Source organism: Miniopterus natalensis, chromosome 16, assembly GCF_054644295.1.
Source record: "Miniopterus natalensis isolate mMinNat1 chromosome 16, mMinNat1.hap1, whole genome shotgun sequence".
Taxonomy (NCBI): Eukaryota; Metazoa; Chordata; class Mammalia; order Chiroptera; family Miniopteridae; genus Miniopterus; species Miniopterus natalensis.
Window position 1 is genome coordinate 11701815 of NC_142096.1, and position 18748 is coordinate 11720562.

Genomic DNA, 18748 nt, shown 5'->3' on the forward strand with positions numbered 1-18748 from the left:
CTGTCTGTACTGGGCATATAATACTCATCCACACACACATGCATACAGGAGGCGCAAAAGTAGGTTTACAGTTGTGAGCACACAAAACCAACACAGTGAGGGTTAGGTTTCAAGATATGAATTTTTGAGAGACAGAGATGGTCAGCCTATAGCAGAAGCAGTGATGTGGCACCGGAGGTTGAAGAGGTCATGAGCTCAAGTAGGTGATGGTGTAGCTGGGAGCCAAGCACGTGGAAGCAAGGCCAAGGAGGCAGCCAGTAAGGCTGGGGAATTAATTACACATGAGGGCATTGTGCAAATCATAAATGTAGTAAAAATAAGGGTGGCCAAACTTCTCACTATCAATAAGGGACTGTGGGAAAAAGGAAGGCTACAAAGAATCCTGAGGAGGCTGAATTAAAATTGGAGGAATTGATGAAAACTCATGTTTAAAATATAAACAAAGAGCCTGGCCAGCATGGCTCAGCGGTTGAGCGTCGACCTAGGATCCAGGCGATCAGGGTTCGATTCCCAGTTAGGGCACATGCCCAGGTTGCGGGCTCGATCCCCTGTCAGGGGCGTGCAGGAGGCAGCTGATCAATGACTCTCTCATCATTGATGTTTATCTCTCTCTCTCCCCTCCCTTCTTCTCTCTGAAATCAATAAAGACATATTTTAAAAAATAATAATAACATTATTAAAAAACAAAAATCCACCTTTGGAAGCCATCATAGTGATTTTGGATTTGGGGTGAGTGAAGAAAAACAAGATACTGACATAGTTTCAGATCACTTCTCTGTAAAACTATCGATCACAAAGGTGAAAATGATGACATCACCATGGGAAAACCGGGAGACACTAATTTTACTAGGAGATCAAGGCTCCCATAACCAGTGCGGAATATACTAACACTGTTTGCCTCCTGGTGCGATGCACTGAAATGATGGCATCATTTCTGCCCAGAATGAATGGTCTAAGTCTGTACATGAGGAAAGACTGGGTAGACCCAGATTAAGAGGCATATACAGGATGAAAGGCTTGTACTTTTAAAGCTGTCATGGTCATGACAGACAGGGGAAAACTGAAAAACACATCCAAACTGAACGTAATGAAAGAGACATGACAAGTAAACTCAATGAAGTTATGTGGATTGAATCCTGACAAGGAAGGAAAAAAACTTTTTGGATAGGGAAATTTGAGTGGGATCCAGGAATTATTTGGTAGTATTGTATCAATGCTGATTTTCTAATTTGGACGGCTGTTATGTGACAGTCTTTGTTTTGGTGAAATTCAAACAGTATTTGGGAGTGGTGGAGCATTATGTTTCTATCTTGCCCTCAGATGGCTCTTTGGTGGTTTTAAAACATGTCTGCAGATTCTTTACTGTTCCTCCTGTCTGAAGGTGGAGTCAGACTCTCCTCTCTTTGAGTATTGGTCAGCATTAGTGACTAGCTTCTAATGAATGAAATGTAGTACAAGTGACACTCATGACCACTTCTGTTGGCTTCTCTCCTAACACTACCAGTTGTCTGAGTCCCTGCAGGTCTGGAGCATGGAGCAACCATTAGTACAGTCGACTTGATCTTGTCCATTGAAACAAAAACTATAGCAGCTCCAGTAGCCAGGTTTGACCCCATTGAGTTGCCGGAAGTTTTATCTTCCTGAGCAGTTTCCCTGAGGGGCTGCTGTGCTTCTTGCACACGGTCCTATGAGGACCCGATGCGATAACCTGCCTAAACTCACACAAATTTTAAGTGGCAGAATGGATTTGAACCCAGATGATATGGTTCCAGAATATGAGTTCTTAAGCACTACACCCTCTCTCAGAGCCTAATATTCACAAACAGCTGTGGAATATACAAAGAAGGAAGGAAGGCAATGAAGAATTAGCCTACAAAGCTGTGTGGTCCTATCAGTAAGCAATATAAGCCATCTACATAGACAGAAAATCACAGAATGGCAGTTACACCTCTTGAATAATTTAAAGTTTATAGTTGCACTATTATTGTAGGATTTGTGTGGTGGGCATTTTCTGTTGTGCCCTCAAGAACCATTCTGAACCCTTTTCTGCCCTGCTTTCTGTCCCCTTCCTGCAGGGTGGGAGTAAAGGCTGACCCACAGGGGCCCCTAACAGGCTCCTCTGCTCCCCGACTTCCTGTGTGCAACAGGTGGCCAGGAAAGAGGTGGCCCTGGCGGAAGGTCAGGAGAAAAGTGCAGGAGGGGTGTTTCCCCCCCAATTTCTTCTCTGCCTGATCGCCCTTGACTGAAAGCCAAGTTTATTTCAAGCTGCCCTCTCCGCAGAGCTGCCCACCGAGAGCTGTGGCAATGAGTGCTCCCCACTATCTCTAGTCAGGAATATTGTGTCACCCCTTGTTCATTTCCTTAAGCTCTGCCCACACACACCCAGTGTGAAGGTGTCATGTACCTGCAGTGTCCCTGATTGATACCATATAATTTACCATTGAAACCAAAATACAACACAAAAATAATTTAGTTAGCATCCTACTGATACTTTATTTTATTATCTTAATTTTTTTTTAGAATATAAATTGGGGTTGGGATTAATTTAACAAATGTTGTTTCTATTGGGAATCAGGTAAACACTATGCACCATTCACAACTAAATTTGGACGGAACAAAGTGAGTATCTATTCGCAGAGTCAGAGGTCGGAGCCCATGGAATAGCACCTGGTTCTGCACTTTCTCTTCCCTGCTGTGGAGGCAAACAAATCAGAAGCTGAGGAAGAGGTGCTAAAATAAGTGAGGATGGGAGATGAGAGGAAATATAGACAGAATACTCCAGAAGGCTCTCCTGCTGTGAATTGAGAACAAAATTGAAAATACAGGTTTAAATGACAGTGGCTGAAATTTGTACAACAGGACTCTTTCAACACCTATTTTTTTAGTGATCAAGTAACTTTGATCCTTGATGTCTAAAGTAATAAACTCTAATTTTAAATTCAATCAGATTTCCAGCCAAAGACTAACATCTGGCCTTAAAGTGACAGAGAAATTCCCATTGATCAATCTCTGATTTGACAACAGTTGACACTATAATTCAAATGCTTCACAGAGAAACTGTGTAGGTTAAAAGAAAGTGATCTGTAAAACTTGCAGTTTTGCTGATTCTTAATGTTAAGAAGCCTCTTGAGAATTGTGTTACCTTAGCAACGGGCTTACAAAGGTTGTGAAATATAGAATCATGCAGCTAGAAAAGACCTTGTGAGCTAAACTCTATTTCACCTTCAAGCATTTCAGACAAATGAGAACACAGTCAACATTTAAAGATATTTTGAGAAGGAAGTCTATAGCTTCCTAGACAAAGTGATGAAGGACATATTTGCAATAATATATGTGTAAAGTGTTTTACAATCATGATGAAAACAGTGACATTTAAAAAGCTTCAGATTATGTATAACCATTTAATGAAAAATATGCAAAATTTAGAATGCTGGTAAATATGCCGTGAGATAAGACTCCCAAAGTTGACCCTTTCACAGAACAGGTACAGAAGAAACCTCTGCAGTCAGTACTGAAATCATACACTCTTCAGAGGTGTAGCAAGTAGAAGCACTCAAAAACAAGCAAAAAACACCTCAATTCTTACTCATATTTCAACTTAAAAATCATTGAATACCGTAATGTTGTTTAATAAAATTAGGAACTCTTTATTTGTGATAAAAACTGTGCTTTTCATTGGTCCTAAATATAATGTTATTTGACAAATCATTCATTTGGAGTTGTTTCTTATTGTATTTATGGCAAACCATTTATATTCTGTCATCTCTGTGCCCAAGTCTCAAATTTGGATGTTAACTGAGGGACCTACAGTTAATGTCTGTGGATACAAACAAGGAGCATCCCAGCCTTCGTACGTGCCAAGGTCTGAATGTGCTCCCTCAAAATTCAAAGATGATGGTATTAGGAGTCAGGTTATGTCAAGAGGGCAGAATCCTCATAAATGGGATTACTGCTCCTATTAAAGAGGTTTGAGAGATCCATTTCTTCTTCCAACCATATGAAGACACACGGGAAGGTGCCAGCTATGAACCAGAAAGAGAACTCCCACCAGAAGATCACCATGCTAGTGCCATGATCTTAGACTTCAAGCCTCCAGACTGTGAGAAATAAATTTCTGTTGTTTACAAGCTACCCAGCCTGTGGTATTTTGTAATAGCAGCCCAAATGGACTAAGACAATAGGTACAACATCTATCAATTTGGATTACGTAGCATTTTCCTCCAACCCAGTGTTTATCAGACCTCTGGTCACAGTTTTCCTGGAGTTTTATGTAAGACCCTACTCAACAATTATAACTCTACCCTCTTTCTCTCTCAAGAGAACATGCTGGAACACAGGGGAGTGGGGCTTAGGGTATTTAGTTCCACTAAGTATCTTCTAATTTAATTAAATATAAATAAATAATGTGTAAAAGTAGGTATCTCAATTATTATTCATACCATATTTCTTAAAATTTCACATCAGTTCAAAATACACCACAATGTAACAACTCCAAAAATAAGAACTAATAAGGATAATTATGAGTAAGTGAAATAAAATTATTCTAACACTAGTTACACCTGATACTCAGAATCATAACTGAGAATTGGAGTGATCATAATATTGGCTCAAAGCTGAGCTTTACAAAGTGGGCAGATTTTGACTGGTGGGCAAAAATGTAGACTTTTGGGCAGAAGGAATGTAAATAATGAGTGTTTGAAAGGATATGTGGAAAATGTGATTGGACAGTGAGAGTGGGGCTATATTAAGGAGGGCTTAGAGAAAATTAAGAAGAAGAAAAAAAGAAAAAAGAAAAAAAATTAAGAACTAGTGCTAACCCATTGGTACCCTAGTGTATAAATGTATTCCACAGTCCAAAATAATTTAATGGTATCAGGTGGAAATGAATTAAAAAACAAACAGCAACAAAATCCCCCAAATCACTTCCTGATGATAAAGTATCTTAGTTTAGGGACTCTAAAGGCTATTTTTACCAACTTAAAAGTATTTAATTCATTTTAGTTCATTATTTACTAAGGACCTGCTGTGTCCTGTCCTGTGTACCAAGAACTTTTCCAGGAGGTATAACCACAAAAGGGTATACGTCATAATTCCTGCCCTTAAACAACACAGTCTATAAGAACTGCCAAATAGATGCATTAAAGATAGATATTTTCAATTTCTTGGCACACATTTTTAAGAGAAAGAGAACAGACTATGTTCTGAACAACAACTATGCTATGTTTTAAAACTCAAATATCAAGTCCAAGATGATTTGAGAAGTTAAATGCACTTCCTATGTATTCTGATTTAAAGGATATCTTCAATATGAAATGTCAAGTGACAGGTGACTCCTCCCTGACTTGCCCTGAAGTCCTTTCCTTACAACTTGATCCACTGTTTATATACTTAAGGTCCTTCAAACAACCTCCTTAGCATTTGCCCTCAGTTTGGGACTAGGATACAGTGTCCATGGCCAAAGGGACACTATGGAGGGTTGATTAATATTTCAACACTCAGGAATAAATGCTCAAGGATACTTGTCATTGTAAAAATCTCAAATCAGTTGATGATATCAATGGGTAAGCCAGATAACTACATGATAGCTTTATTATCAATTTTTTTTTCAAGTACAGTCACTTTACCCATTTATACATTAATTCAATTATCTGTTAATATTTTCATTCAAGAAAAATGTCTTGAAATTGTACTATATCCTAAATATTGGGAATGTAGACTTAAGATTTAATCTATTACTGCTTATTGGGAAAAGATAAGTGTGCAGACACACAAAAGTATTAAACATAATGTAGTTTTAGAATAAGAGATCTAGGAGACCTGAGAAGAAAACGAACAATTCCACTTAGAATGGAAAGGCAAAAAAGATTCTATAAAACTGTAACATGAAATAAATTTGGGCAGATTTTCAGGAATGTGTGTGGTTGAGGGGGTGGGTGTAGGGTGTGTGGTAGTTTCAGACATTTGAAGTAGAGGGAATAGTTTGACCAAAGGGATGACACTGTAAAATAACACATTTGGAGAAATTCAAGTAGCTCGTTACCGCTGCAGTTTGGGTGTAAGGAGAGTGAGGTAAGAAGTTAGGTTGGGGAGATGGGGGGTGCCCTGGTGTGCCATATTAAGGACTTCTGACTTTATTCTAAGCAGAGATAGCCACTGCTAAAGCATTCCGACGATGCACACTTAACAAATACTCCGCACATAGCAGTCACATCAATCTTGTGTAAAATGAACTAAACATAACAGAGTCAATCAGGAACTACTCCCTTACGGACTTATAATCTAATAATGGAGCAATAAAAATGAAAGCATCAGGAAGCATACCTTTTTATAAGAAGACTCAACATAGCACTGTTCACTGGCAACCTTACTTAACCTGTCTATTCTTTAAACATTTTCCTTTGAAGTAGCTTAAATGAAAGAACAAAGTGAAATATAGATTTTTGTCTAAATCTCTGTAGCTACCTGTTTAAAAGAGTTTGCAAGCAGGGAGAGATCAATATTTTTTGAACTATAATACCAATCAAAGTACATGGATTTTTCTTTCAAAAGAACAGTAACTGCTAGGAGCCTAACAGCAGCCATCAAAAACTTCTAAACATTATCACTCTTACTGCATCTACCAGGTGGTAAAAGGAGTTATAATTACTTGAAGATGTATCTATAAAGCAAGTAAGAAAAATCAACCACTCATATTGTTAAAAAAAAAAAAAAAAAGACTACATGGAGAAAAGCCAGAGTGCAACAAATGAGCAGAATAGGCCTTCTGTCTTAAAAAGAGTAACTGCTACAGTATTCAGCCTTGATGGAATCAAGCCCTGGCTCTAGTCCTGTGACCTTTTTCAATCTAAGAAACAGGTACTGAGCTACCACATGTGCTGAGCTAGGCATTGGGGCTGGAGGGAAGGATCCTGTATGTACCGGACTAGGCATTTGCTCAAGAAGATAAAAACAGCATTTAATCAGGCTTTTTGAAGGACTAGTGATAGATACAGAAACAACAAATAAATATATCATAAGCTCTTTGGATCCAATTTCTTCATATAATTTAGGTTTCCAAGGCTACTACGATAAGCAGTTCTGCATTGTATTTGTCTGTATTTCAGATCCCAGGGGCTCTGGGCCCAATGAAAATCTGTTCTCAGAAGAGGAGCCTATATCAATCAGACATATTTTAGTTTGAATTTGAATCATTATATAATTTTTTCCAAGTTATCTTCTTGCAAGTTGTGAATTTCAATCATTGAGTAACTTTTCACAAGTTAAAAATATTGAGTAAGATATAGAAGATATTTTACAGATTAAGAACTATAGCTTGTCAATTATAAAAATAGTCACAAGAATGTAAGGTACTGCATAGGGAATATAGCTAATAATATTTTAATAACCATGTACGGTGTCAGATGGGCACTAGATTTATCGGCGTGATCACTTCATAAGGTACATAAATGTCTAATAACTATGATGTACATCTGAAACTAATATAATATTGTGTGTCAACTGTAATTTAACTTTGAAAAAATTTTTAACTTAATAGAAAAAAAAAATAAAAATAAAAAAAATATTAGCAGGTGAATTTCAGCCCTCTTGAAGAGACTTTCCTTGAATTGCCCTAAAATAAGCCAGAATACCCTAAGTGGAGACCACTCCAGCATTGAGAATAGAGTACATCTCAAAAGATTTACACAAAATCAAGGCTGTGATAAAGTAGAAGAAACAAAAAATAATATGAGAGGAAAAACTAGGAACAGTTGAGCTAGTTCAACGGACTGTGGACTCCTTGAGCAGTAAACATTTCTAAATTATTTTCAAATGCCTGGGACGCAGCAAGTGGGAAGTATCCAATATGTTATTTTCTCTTCTTTATTTCCAGGAATCATGAGGGAAATCAGAGGTAAGAAAATTAGAAGTCAAAGCTGGACCTCATTAAAAACTGTAGTTTACACTAATTAGTTGTAACTGGACTAATCCCAAAGACAGTAATCTAGGTTTATGAATTGTTGCTATATTTGATTTACAGAGAATCATTTTAAATAAAAGTTTGATTTATATATCATCACCATCATTTTTAAAAAAATAATTATTTACTACTTGTATATCAAGGCATTCTAGAAAAACCTGATTTTGGACACCGTGTGTGACTACCATGTGACAGGTGGTCTGTGGACCTCTGTGGACTTGATATATAAGGGAACAGGGATGAAGGAGAGAAAAATAGTGTGCAGAGGCCTGAGGGGAGAGAGGAGAGACAACAATTACTGAGAAACTTTGGTTTTTGAACCTTTGCTGGCCCCTGGGAAAGATTTTGATCTCAGAGAGTGAAGTTGGGGTTAAGAAGAAAAATTTGTGATTCTGGGTACAAGTCAGTGATGCCATAGGCTTCAGAGAAAAAATAGAAAAAATATGAAGAAAAGCATGTGTCACGCACATCCACCACCCCAGACATTCTCAGGGTTTAAACTGTGACCTTAAATGACTGACAACTGAAAGGTAGCTTTGTCAGAAAAGCAGGGTTCTCAGTATACTGCTATTCTGATTAAAAAAGAAACAAACAAAAAGCCAGTAAAAATGCCTTGTCAAGTTGGTAGGGGAAACCAATTATAGTTCCATTTGGTAATTGTACTCTGATCCAATATTTTAAATAATCATTTTAGGAAACTCTGTTTTTTGGGGGTTTTTTTGATATGTCTTTATTGATTCAGAGAGAGAGAGGGAGAGAGAGAAACATCAATGATGAGAGTCACTGATCGGCTGCCTCCTGCATGCCCCCTGCTGGGGATCGAGCCCGCAACCCGGGCATGTGCCCTGACCGGAATCAAACTGTGATCTCCTGGATCCTAGGTCAATGCTCAACCGCTGAGCCACTCCAGTAGGGCGAAACCCAGTTACTTTCTATTAAACAGATCTCTCTACAGTTTAAGAGGCTGGTTTATGTAATTCTTTCACCTTCTGCTTTTCTTCAAAAATGGCTGTATAAAGGGGTAGCTTAAATGACATCAAAAAGACTATCAGAGCAGAGGAAACCAGTAACTGTCCTATGTCCTTAGATTTGTGTGTTATCACTGATGTAGAGTAGGTGGCTTAATATCTTAATTGATGAGTCTTCAGGTAAAATTATTCTGGTCTGGAATTTGGACATTCAAGGGATCTGACCATTTGCTCTCAAGGTATCTGTGCTCTGGGGCTTTTTAAGTAGGGCCTCCATGGGCCCATTAGAATTATAAAGGGCTCTCCTATTATTCACTAGGGCAGGTAGGAGTTGCTGCATTCCAGCACATTCCCAGACTTTGTGGAACCCCCAAAAAAGGCCTGAAGTTTCTCGCATAGCACAGTGAATGGGAAGCTGGCCTCACTATGGCCTGCAGACTCCCCCATCCAACTCAACACTGGCCAAGCTGGGTATCACTCTGTCCTGGAGGCATAGCCTCTAGTGTCTTACGTTTTCCCATCATTCCTCAGGCTGACGGTGGCGCTGGCTCTGAGCTTTTTATTTGCTCTCCTTCCTAGTCTCCCCCTCCATTGTCACGAGCCTGAAAACCTAACTTGCACACACTTAGAAGGGCATCTCTATATACCGTGGAGGACGCTCTGTGCTGATAGGATTCTTTGGAAGTAAAGCATTTAAAAAATTCATTTTTCTCCTCACAAAGCCTGGCTTTCAAGACTATTTTCTCAACTCAACTCAGAATCACACTTGGGTAGACAAAAGCTGAACTATTTCCTTCTCTCTGCATTGCTACCTTAATAATTCCTGTCCCGGTGCCCTTGAGGCATATGGACATGGTGACTTAGGGTGGCAGTTATATATATAGCAGTGCAAGAGAGAAATGTATTATAGGACAAACCTTAATTTCATTTACATATTTGCAACTCAGACTTCTAACTACTTAACCTTGAAAAGTCCTATTCATTCTTCAAGACTCATGCAGGGTGTCATTTCAGGCAGCCTTTCTCGTGCCCCCGTTCTTAGCAAGTCATTTCTGTTTGCTCTAAAGGCTAAGAGCACATATTGAAATCACCTATTTGGATGTCCCTGTCCCCACTTTCCTGAAAGTGTATAGATATGTAAACCTTGTCTATTTCATCTTTTCAACACCATCACCTAACACAGTGTATGGGACACGGTAGGCAATTTAAACAGTCCTTAAAGGCAAATGTATATCTATTTATAAGATTAGTATTAGTGTTGTTTGCTGTTGAAAAAAAAGGACTTTTAAAACTGAATATCTCTTACTTTTTTTTTTTTTTAATTGATCTTAGAGAGAGGAAGGGAGGGAAGAAGGGAGAGGGAGAGAGGGAGAGAGAGAGAGAAAGATTGATGTGAGAGAGAAACAAGGATCAGTTGCCTCCCATATGTGCCCCGACGAGGGATTGAACCCACAACCTGTGTATGCGCCCTGACCTGGCATTGAACCTGCCACCTTATGGTGTATGAGGTGACGTTCCAACCAAATGAGCCACATAGGCCAGGGCTGAATACCTTTTAATAGAGCAGAAAGTATTTGTGTAAAGTCTTTCTAAATTTGATGAAGACATTTTTCAGATAGCAAATTAATCAGATTTATAACCACATTAATTATATCAAATTTTATGTGAAGAACATAATAGGCTAAAATAGAGACCTAAGTTAGTGATTAAAAACATTCAGATACACATTTTTGTGAGTAACAAGCAGGTCACATTAACCACTTATGGATGGATGAAAAATAGCCTATCTTTTGATGCATCTATAAAATGTAGTTAAATTATAAGTTTAAAAATCTGAAAATCTAGAAATGTAATAATCATTAATTTAAGCATGTTGAACCACTTGCTCAGCTTGAAAGAAATATTAACACAGAGGGTAAGAAAAGGGAGCACTGATATTACAGATTTCTTAATTAAACATGACGAGCACTCATTTTCTCATGAATTTTCTCACCCATAATGACAGAATATGTGCGATCTCTATTTCCTAATAAGGGAACCATTCTGTCCTGTGCCACCAGTGGGTCAAAACAGTTCAGTACATTTCTCACAAGCATTTCAATCTGTATTTGCCAGTTCTTGTGGTGAGTAAATCAGATTGGACATGTCACAACTCCCACTTGTGAAGGCAGCAAATGGCTTAGTTGATATATTTCATTAAAGTGTAAAATAAATTCTAAACATCAAATGCCAACAACAATGACTTTTGATTCTTGTCAAGAAATAAGTGTATGACTCTCCACGAGTATCATCAGGAACCTTGTTTTCTGAGTTCAACCCACTTTGCTACAGAGGTTTTAGTGCAGCAGTGAGGTGGTATTAACATGGGAGGAAACGGAGATTAGAAGCACAGGCTTTGGAGTCAAACTATCTGGGTTTAAATCTAATGTTTGCTACTGCAGATTCGGTAACTTTGGATATATTACTTAAAATCACAAAGACTCAGTTGTGTCATCCCTACCAGAAGGAACACAATAATAACCACCTCATAGAATTATTTGTATGCTTAAATCACATAATTAACACAGCACATTGCCTGGCACATACTAAGCACACAAATTCTGTTATTCTGTAAATATGTATGGAACACCCATTCTGTGCCAGGCATTGCACTAGGCATCTGGGACACTGTGATGAACGAAAGAGAACCTCAACCCCTCCCCTTCCCCTCAAAACAGTGAAACAGCACAGAAATCTTATTTTCTTTAACCTGGCTTTTTACTTTTAATTTGTTTTCCTTTGGCTAAAACTGGCCTCCCCCAGTGCCCTGACTCACACCTCCCTCTCCCTTGTTTAATCATTAAGTCCTCAGGACCATGAGTTTCTGGTCAGCATCCAGTGGTGTTAGGAACAAGGTCCTGAGTCTATGGATGACAGAGACAGAGTTTTCAATCCAACTGAAGATAATATCTTGGCCTCAGCTGTGTTTTAGCTCCAGACTCAGGAAAGTGGAACGATCCCACTGAACAAATCCTTGCAAAGTTTGACAGAACAGCTCCATGGCTGACATCAGGACCAGATGCAGTGACCGATTACCCCCTGCTCTAGCACCAAGCAGCCAGCAGAGACCGTGACCCTAACGCCTTTAGGCACCACGACCAATGATCCCCCCCCCCCATGTATAATTCATTCCCTGGAAGCGTTTGAGGAGCCAGGTCTTCGAGCATGAGCTACCTGTGACTCCTGGCATGGCGCCATCTCCCAAATAAATCCTTATTTTCTTGGCTGCACACACCTGTTTCTTATTGGGCTTTGACGCAGGCAGGCAGACAGACCCCTTAAATTTGGTGACAACAGGAAAAAGGAATGAGGAAGGAAGGAAGGAAGGAAGGAAGGAAGGAAGGAAGGAAGGAAGGAAGGAAGGAAGGAAGGGAGGGAGGGAGGGAGGGAGGGAGGGGGGAAGGAAAGAAAACTGGACCATGGGGAGTTTATATTCTAGTAGACAGAGAAAGACAAAGCAATGTAAACATAATAATAATTCGTAGTATATTAGAAGGGGATAGTACTGTGTGTTAAAAAATTGAGAATAGGGGAATTGTAGAGAGTTAAATGGATTACAGTTTTACTGGTGGAAGCAAAGAAATCAATTAGAAAATTATTGCAGTAATCTAGGTGATTGATGACTGTGTCTCAACCAGGCTATTAGCAGTGAAGGTGGTGATAAGTGATTTGATTCTGGATTTCTTTTCAAAGTGGAGCTAATAGGATTTGCTGATAGATGAGATCAGGAGGGACAATGAGAGGAAGGTTAGTCAGCGGTGTCTGCAATAGTTTTGGTCTCATAAGGAAGGGTGAAATTTCCATCAATTGAGGTGGTAAAAACTGGAGGTACAGAAGTTTGGCAGAAAACCAACATCAGTTGAGTTTGGAAAACTTGTTAGTTATCCAAGTGGAAATATCAAGAAAGAAGCTGAAAGTCTGGGCTCTAGCAGATGACGGTGTAAATGTGAGTTAACATATGGGTGGCATTTAAGACACACCGTGCTCTGGAATTAGGGAGGGAGCGAGTTAGGGAAGAGAAGACTCAGGACGGGACAGGACCAGGTGCGACGCTCGGGGGACACCGAGGAAAGGGCGAGGCCGCTGAGCCCCGGCGCTGGGCCCGCTGCGAGATGCCGCAGAGAAGCGGCGACAGGCAGGCTGCTGCCCCGCAGAGAAGTTTGAACGCCACATGGTAGTGACGCCTGTGTGAAAGAATGGATTTGAGAGACGCGGAAACACACTCAAGGTCGCCAAGCATCAGAGATGCAAACTAAAACCACACCAGGTATCGCTTCCCACCTGTCAGAGCGGCTCCATCAACAAGTCAAAGAACCACGAGTGCCGGCGGGGTGTGGGGAAGGGGCGCCTGTGCACTGCCGGCGGCAACGCAGTGTGGGGGCCCTCAAAAGGCTCAAAACGGAGCTGCCTTTTGACCAGTGATCCCACTCCTAGGAATGTATCCTAAGAATCCTGAAACACTAATCAGAAAGAATCTATGCGCCCCTATGCTCATAGCAGCGCAGTTTACAATAGCTGAGATCTGGAAACAGCCCAGTGCCCCTCAGTAGGTGATGGATAAAAAGCTGTGGGACATTCACACCGTGGAATACTATGCAGCTGTGAAGAAGAGGGATCTCGTACCCTTTGGGACGGCATGGAGGGACCTGGAGAGTATCATGCTAAGTGAAATAAGCCAGGCAGAGAAAGACAAGGACCACATGATCTCACTTATATGTGGAATGTAATAAAATAAACTGATGAACAAAATGGATCCAGAGACACAAAAGCATAGAACAGACTGAGGGATCACAAAGGGAAGGCGGGAGGGGGAGGGGGTGGGGAGAGATTAAGCAAAGAACTTACATGCTTAGAGGCATAACCCATGGACACAGACACTGGTATGGGGAAGGCCTGGGGGCGGGGTGGATGCAGGGGGGAGGGGATCCATGGGTGAAAGAAGGAGACATCTGTAATACTTTCAATAATAAAGATAAATGAAAAAAAGAGAGACTATGGGAAAAGGCAAATCAAAAATAAGCAAGAGTAACCAATTCTGTTGAGAAATTTTGTAGCTAAGAGAAGCAAAGATATGGAGTAATAGCTAGCAGGGGAATTGGGATCAAAACAACTTTTTCCCCTCTTTTAAATGAAAGGAAAATAAAGCCATGTGTGTATGAACAAGGGAATAAGTCTATAGAGATAGAAAATTTCATTGTGCCAGAGAAAGAGGGAAGACTGGCTGGAGCAATGTTCTGGAGCAAGCAAGAGGCACTGGGATTTTGTGTCCTAGTGGAAGACTTTAGACAAAAGCATTGTTATTTCATGTATAGTAACAGTCAGGAAGCCGCCATAAATAAGGTAAGAACGTGGACATCTGTGTAGATCTAGTGACAGAAGTGGCATATAATTCATGGCAACTAAAATAAGACTAACTCTAAGCCCAACACTGAGACGAGTGCCGGGTACACCTGTGCTTATTGATCAGCTATTAATTAACTTCAGGTTGTGTTTTGGAAGCGGCAGCATTGCTCATCCAGCCAACAGGATTTCAGTCTTTACTATTTTGAAATTCTTCTTTATCCCATACCATTGTTTGCATAGTTAAGGCAATAAAGTGATTGAGTAATACAAAGGCTATAGATCCCCCTTTAAATTAAAGCACAAGATGCAGAGAAAAGAGCGATTTGATAGTCGATGTCTGGTATTGAATTTAATGCTTAATTAATAACACTGGGAAACAAAATGATGCTACATCAAAAAAAGACAGGAACCAATGAGAATAAAATTCAAGGAAAAATAGCTGATCAAACCTCACTTTATTCCCTAATTTAGGTTATTATCAAATAAAGAAATAAAGAATTAAAGGCACGATGACTGTTCCTTAATTTGCTTAGCATCATTCTTTTGGTATTTCTAAATCTCAGAAATATAGATAGTATTAAGAAGTCTCATATGCTATTAAATACGCTCTTTTCTGAATTCAAAATTTATATTGAATCGAAGCCAACACTATAAAAATGTATAATTACCTCGAATGATCGTTTTATTCGCAGTGAGTTTCCTTACACTGTGTTAAGGCCCTATATGAAATCAGCAGCAGCAATTTGTCAAAGAGATAAATTGTGCCCCGTATCTGATTTTCCACCAACTGAATGTAATTAATTGGTTGTAGTGCTACAGATATGAGATTCCGAGCAAAGCAACATAAACATAAAGGATCTCTTTTATTGAGTAATCATAATCTTCTGTGGCTTCTTTCCAACTCTGTTTAGCATGTGAACAAGATATTTTCTGTTGAATTAAAGTAACAAAGGGGATGATTGAGCATTTAAACTCCAAGGACTGTTCTTGGAGGATGTTGCATAATGCTTGAAGATTCTTAATGACTTCGGTAGAAACGGCATAATTTTCCTTCACAGTTTGAAAATTGGCTTTTTAAAAATGCTTACCATCAGCCAATATATATAATTAAAAGGATAGAATCAAAACTAATTGTTTCCCTTTTTATGCTAATGTCACTGCATATCTCTTATTTCACAAGGCATGATTTCTGTGACCTAGAGTTGATTATATAGCATGAGTCTATTTTATATTACTTTTCTGAAATAAGCACACTTCACCCCAATCTTATTCAAAATGAAATGCAACAGCAAAATACTGTTGGCTTCCAAATGATATTTTAAAATCACCTAAATTGTGGATTCACTATATGTGAAGTCATTTCATTAAGCAAAAATGTGACTTTGAGTCAGATAATTAAATCTTAGTATTGAAAATCTGACTTATCATATTTTCCAGACTGTAAACTCTTGGGCTGTGTTGGCATCAATTTGGAATTATCTGGTGTAGTACTAATTTCCTTTCCTACAAGCATTTTCTTCTTGTTTAATCATAAAAAAAAAATGACATTAACAATGGTTAACTGATGACAGTTATGTGATAGAAAATGCAGATCATTTGGAAGTGTTATTGGTAGAAGTGGGGTTCTTGGGGTGCTGCTGGAATAAGAATTTCAGGGAGGCCCCCATAGGAGGGCGAGATACTATAGAAAGTTTTATTTCAGTGGAATCAAACCCGAGTTTCCCAGGTCCCATTTCCCTTTGCTCAGCCGAGGAAGTCCCATTTTCCCCTCAGCAGGGCTAAGGTCAAAGTCAGTGTCCAGTCTCCATTCCATGTTGGAGCAGTGAATCCAGCATCAGGCCGGCTTAGTTTCTGTTCCCAGCTGCAGTCCATCAGCCCATCGCATGTGGGGTCTGCATGGCCACTTGGTTATGGAGGGAACAGGAGCAAGAGCAAAGCCGAAGGAACCAGAGAGCCAAGAGAGAGCCAAGGGAGACGAGAGAGAGAGAATTCCTCTGTCTAGGTGATTACATATTCCCAAATTTTTGAGGGCCTGCACCCTCTGGCCAATGATCTCTGCTGCCAGGGTTGGCTGGCAGCAAGCGCCTTCCCCATGTCACCCCGATTCACTGCACATGCGCCCATCTTCCCCTCTGTCCAGGACTTTCCCCCATGAATCTGCAGGAAACGGGCGGTGGTTCCCTGGGGAGAGTGAAATGACAGCTTCTGGAGAAGCTGCCCAAACGGCATGCTCCCGATGCCTGGCCTTCCATTCGCCCCTTCCTACCATTATTAACAAGCTAGTTGCAATGGCGCCTGAGCCCTGAGCTTTGTGAACTGGAGCCCTAACTTTCTTCCTCTGAGATAAGGCGCCCTCAAGACCGACAAGGGCGACACAACAGCATAAGCAACTGTAACAGAGGAATGGCATGGGAAACGGAAAAATAAAACAGAGGTAACAAAGTTACAAAACACTGAAAAAAACAATCTATGAGTTAGATACATTTTACCTACATATCATAATTTTACTAAAAATAACAAAAACTGAAAATAAATTACATACTTATATAATGGAGTTAATGGAGGTTAATTGCTAAAAGCAAACGTATATACAAAGGCAAACTCCTCCTATATTTCCGTTCAGTCTGAGGAAGCACTGTTAACATTGTTTTATTCCTTCAGATCTTGCCCTGTGCATATATATTTTTCTTTTGTTTTGAACACAAGTGGTAGCAAACTACTAGTGAAGTTCTGCTTTTGCTACTTGCCTGATTCAACAATTATGAACACTCTTCCATGTTCATATGTACAAATTCCCCTCATTCTTTTTTCATTTGCACTGCATCGTAAGTACTTCCAAACTGAGAGAATTTAAAAGTTTTGTGGGTTTTTATGTATTACAAATAATACTCTAAAATAAAATTTTACTATATTACAAATAATGCTTATATTTTATTATTTCAAGGCTGAATATTTCTGTGGGATATATTTCCAGAAGTAAAATTCTGGGTTAAACGTTATCAACTTTTTTTGTTTGTTTTGATGTATTGTGCAAGATGTACAAAATAGGAATAACCCCACTTCTAGGGAAGCATTTTAGGCAAATCAAGTTTTAAAAGATCTTGCTGAGTCACATCTGTGAAATGTGTGCTGGTTCTAGTCCTATTTTGTAATTCTGCTAAATATACATCTACAACCTGAACTGCAGAAACCTTTCTGTACTCTCCTGCTCATTTATAGTCCTGAAAAGCAACATCAAATGCCAATCCCCACTGCATTTATATTTTAGAGCTTGTTAAGCCATCCTCGCTATATTCTATAGCTTGTTAAGCCATCCTCACTAGGATTTTTTGCTTCAGAAAAAAAAATACACCTGTTCTAATACTTCAGTCAACAATTTGCAGTAACATGCTCCGTGAGCATTTGTTCTTTGACTTGAATTATCAGGATTAAAGCAGTTACATAACATAAAGTAAAGCCACAAGGCAGATTATTGAAAGAAAATTGTCAATCTTAAAAGGTATACAGGAGGGGTAGTCAGTGCTATTACAGGACTAATGGGGGAAAACCTGTTTAGATCATGTCCATGAAGTTACAGATGGATTTACAAGACAAGCAGAAATGGTCTAGGATGTTGCCTTGTCTGCGCCAATGCCACTATAATTCTGACTCATGGCCATTTCAAGGAAAGTCCAGTCGTGCTGATTAATACCAAAGCCTTTTTCTGTTGTGTGGAGTGATGAAAACAGCAGGAACAAGGAAATGCTGCATTGCTCACCTTTGATCAGGCGGCATTAATTTTTTAGCTATGCTCTTGGGACCACGCCTTTGCAGCAGAGTTAAGATTCATTCTTTTGACGCCATGATGTTAAGAGAATAAACTTATATCAGCATAAACTAATTTAACAGAGCCATCTTCAAAACCAGTTAAGATCTCCCTCTCAACAAAGATAGGAAGCGAGTGGGGATATGCTGAAAGGGGCTGGTGTCCACTAATTTTAGTGGTTTTGTTCCTTTTTAAATGCTGAACTTATTTAATTAGGTTAATTTGGGATGACATGTACCAAGAATAGACATTGTCCCAATGGATCTATTTTAGAAGACCTGCATGTCAAACGATAATTATTCCCACAAATTATTTTAATTCAACCTTCCCTTAAGGCAGTAATGGTTCCCTTTATAAAAGATGATCATCAAAAGACATAGTAAAACCCATTGGTGCCAACTATCAAATGTTTATCTTGCAACAGACCAAATGCGTATAAAAAGAATAATTTATTTCTACTCAAATTTGATCAAGGAAAGGGTAGGATTTCTTTCAATATGTATTTTTAAAATACCCAATAATTTTTATGTTAACTCCTTTCAGTTAAGAATGTGTTTGACCTTTTAAATTTTATTATTAGCCCTTTAGAAGTGTGACTCTAACTCCATATTATAAATAATTTGGAAGGTAGCCATA

The 18748-nt window shown here is 39.2% G+C and overlaps 1 protein-coding gene across 1 annotated transcript in view; it reads right to left on the reverse strand.

The window, feature by feature from the left end:
- CSMD3 (CUB and Sushi multiple domains 3) overlaps positions 1–18748 on the reverse strand; it is a 551595-nt gene that overhangs the window by 251274 nt on the left and 281573 nt on the right. The gene's annotated exons all lie outside the window — the stretch shown is intronic.